The following is a 4,037-nucleotide window of genomic DNA, read 5'->3' as shown; positions in this document are numbered from 1 at the left end:
AATAAATTTATTATTCGTTTATATTCATTATGTCCCCCTTAATTTCGATCTCTTAACATTCCGAATCTAAATGATAAATGCTGGCATGCCATTAAAGCTTTGATTATGCTATATGGCTGGGATTTCAAATATATATATATATATATATATATATATATATATATATATATATATATATATATATATATATATATTCATTTTTAGTCTAATTATAACCTTTATAGTGTTTCATTGTCGAGTGAATCATTCACGTTCCATTTGTAAATCGTTTATGGTCACACACGGGCATTAATACAATCATAAAGTCAAAACTTTATTGGCATAATTGTCGTTCACAATATTTGCTAAATATATGCCAAATAGCATATACAGAAAGTTATTTAGGTTAAGCGATTCACAATAAAGAAAAAAGTAGATAGCTCTAAATCACTTATTATTTATTATTATTATAGGTTATTATTATTTCAATACCTGGTTAGGGCTATTTATTTTTAACGCCTGACAATTATGCCAATAACGTTTTGACTTTTTGATTGTATTTATCCCCGTGTGTGACGATAAATGAGCATGTTTTCATTTACAAATGAAACTACGTGATGATTCATTTCTCAGTAAAACAGTTTAGTATTTATATAGTCTAGTCTATTAATTAGACGAAACAAAATAAAATATGTTCAATTCAACCTTTAAACTACATTCCAGTAAAAATCAGTCATATAGCATATGTCAAGCATTTACAGAATCATTTACATGAACGTTAAAGAGAGCCAAATTAAGGGGTGGAAACGCACGGAAATAAAAATATATACAAAAATAACAGGCTAATAAAAATAATATTAGTAATAGTAATACTAATGATAATGATAATAATATTAATACAAATATGAAAAAAAGACTATTAGTTAATAGAAGGAATGTAGGCCTATTTTACTGTGTGACGATAAATTATTTCCAAATGAAACTACGTGAATGATTCACTCTTCAATTATTTGTCTATTAATTAGACTAAATAAAATACAATATATGTTAAATTTAAGCTTTAAACTGCATTCCAGTAAAAACCCCAGTCATAGAACCTTTACAGTATCATTTACATTCAGAATGTTATGTAACGAGATCAAAATGAAGGAAAAAATAACGAATATAAACGAATAATACAAATATTACGGAAAAAAAGAAGGTCAGTCAATGGACAAGATTGTGGGATGAATGAAATGTTTCTTGCAGGGCTATTTAATTTGAAGTAGGCCTACATGTAATACATGTAAACACTTGTGAAAGCTGTCTACATTGCGCACAGACAGCATTAGCATATACAGCATCGCCTATATAATTATTTAATATTGTATTAATTTCTATAACAATTAATATAATAATTTCTTAACTCAAAATAAAATATCTCAAATAATTCTGGGTTACTAATGTCACGCAGGTTTGTTTATTCATTAAACTCGTGGCCACGAGAAATGCATGTTGAGCAAAAATACATTTCACGAAAATAATATAAAGATTACAAAACAAAGAAAACAAATGGAATGAGGGATAAGCTTTAAAGTTCACGTAAAAGCCAAATATTAAGCGGCATCCTTCATGTTTTCTTTATTCAGCAAATACTTTACAGTTTTGAATTATGTTCAGCTTCTGTTTTTATGACCATAAATGACAGTTTTTTTTTTTTTTTTTAGAAAAACGTCCGAACACCAAAGTCTTGTTTCCACCAGCGCGGCATTTTTTTATTCACCGTAATTGATGGATGTCTAAAACAAAAATAAGGAGAATCCTAAAACATATAAATATACATTTCTTAATAATATTTCAGACCGCATCTCCACAGCATAATCGCTCTAATATTAAACATACGGGTCAGGAGGCGGGTCGGGTACAATATTTTATTTTTTTATTCGGCGGTCCGAGTTGCGGGCGGGTTAGTTGAAAACGTCGGTCGGGTTCGGGTTGTTTATCCACTGACCCGCGCATCACTGGTGTCAGGGCCGTGGACACTAATGTTTTGAAAAAAGTGGAGCAAGTGAGGAAAGCTTTCCCCTTCTCCCTGGCATGCATTTGAATGCTGAATTCGAAATGCAACTGAATGCAGTCGGAATCCGCCCCCAGCACCCCCAAAATAGTCTCCAAATGTTGATTACAACAAGGCAACAGACAGCATTCAACACCCCACCCCACCCCCACTCTGCCATTCATAAACATTTCGCTCTTTATACTGCATGCCGCTTAACGCTGATGCCTCATTAACGGCTACTTTTCAAAAAACGGAAAAAAAACGAAAAAAAAAAAACACTTCCCTTTGGTTTCCCAGAACAGACTTAAGCCTAGTTCCAGGCTTAACGAACTTCTTCGAAATAGAAGAACTACTTTTCCACTTTAAAAAAAAACAAAAAGAAAAAAGGTGGGGAAAAATTGCATAACTCACTGGAGCACTTTTGATACTTATATGACTGACAACGAATACAGTTGTTAAGCTTTATTGTTTTGAAAAGTGAGCCTTCCGTTTATTTGTCTAAATTATTTTCTATATTAGGATATAATACTAGGCTATAGTATTTACATGGACATTAGGCCAAATCTACATGGGTTTCTTCCCTTTCACTTCAATTAGTTTTTAAGAAAAAAAAAAAAAACTGCATGGGCAGTGCGCCATCTTAATGTACAGCACTATGGTACAGCATCAAAAATGTAAGAACAAATCTAAAGACAATAATAATAATAATAATAATAATAAAATTAATTATTAACACTCCTAAAAGTGCAGTATAGTGCTCAGATACACTTAAGTTAGGTGACCTAACCTTAGTTGATACTTTATTTCAACCTTTCAATTATTTCATTAATTTACAAATAAACAAATGCCTTTCCGATATGATATAAGTGAAAAGGGAGACGATTTCGAAAATGATTTCACCAAAAGGCGGACGCGAACTCGGGTCTCCCGCGTCAAAAACGATATGTTACTCGTATTATCACTTACGCCACTGAAAATGTTGCACAATTGCCGTCTTTTGTAATATTTGTAAATATGGCCTATTTGCATTGTGTAAAAACATTAAATAAAAGGCACCAGACTACAGAAAATGGCATATACTAAAGTATTTTTTTCTGTTTTTACATTTTTACATTTATTTTGCTTCCGACGCCCATGCTTGATGATGAAGTATAGTCTACATAGGATATAACAATAAAGTGCTTTTCCAGTCCCGATTCCACGAGGTTTTATTCCGCATCCACCCGCTCCCGCTATATTAACTATATTATTTGCCCGCTGCCCGCTTAGAATAAATTTCTAAGCACCAAAATCGCAAAAACAAATCAAAATAATAATAATAATAAATTAATTAATTAATTAATTTTTAACTCTATAAAAACTGTAGTTTATATTTATCCTCTCCATTTCTATTTCTCTCTACTCAAATTAATTGTCAGTGTATCTAAAATTGTGTATCTTAGAAAAAGAAAAAGACGAACTACCTCTTAAACATGCATATCTTAATTTGATGTTGCTTTAAAACGCTGAAATATATAATGTATTTTATTGTGAAGGTGAAAGTTGTCGAGTTATTTAACTGCCCGCGGCGCCGTCAGGATCACTTGATTTTTTTCCACTTAATAAACTGGATACAGCTTACAATACTCGTTCAAGAGTACGGCATTGCTCAAAACTATGCTATTTTACATATTTCTGTTATTTGCGTACAATCACAATAAAAAAAAAACAGATGTGTAGGCTATTTGTAAAAAAAAAAAATTATTGGAAACAAGATGCTGGTTTAAGGGCGCATCACAGAAATTGCCTAAAATTCTGCATACAGGCTTGATACTTATTAATTTGTTACATTATTATTCATTCAGAAAAGAAAAACATATTTCTTATATGGGCCTATTTTATTTATTATTATATATATAATATTATATTTTTCTCTGTGCATAAGCTCTGCGCGTGAAGTTCTGATGTTTATGCTGCTTCTTGCTTGTGTATAATTAATCCCTGAAAACGAATTTAGCGGTTTACGTCAGTTGTCGGTTGG

The sequence above is a fragment of the Garra rufa genome, chromosome 2 (genome assembly GCF_049309525.1).
Source record: "Garra rufa chromosome 2, GarRuf1.0, whole genome shotgun sequence".
NCBI lineage: Eukaryota > Metazoa > Chordata > Actinopteri > Cypriniformes > Cyprinidae > Garra > Garra rufa.
The sequence above is the reverse complement of the archived record's forward strand: the minus strand, read 5'-3'. Positions refer to the sequence as shown.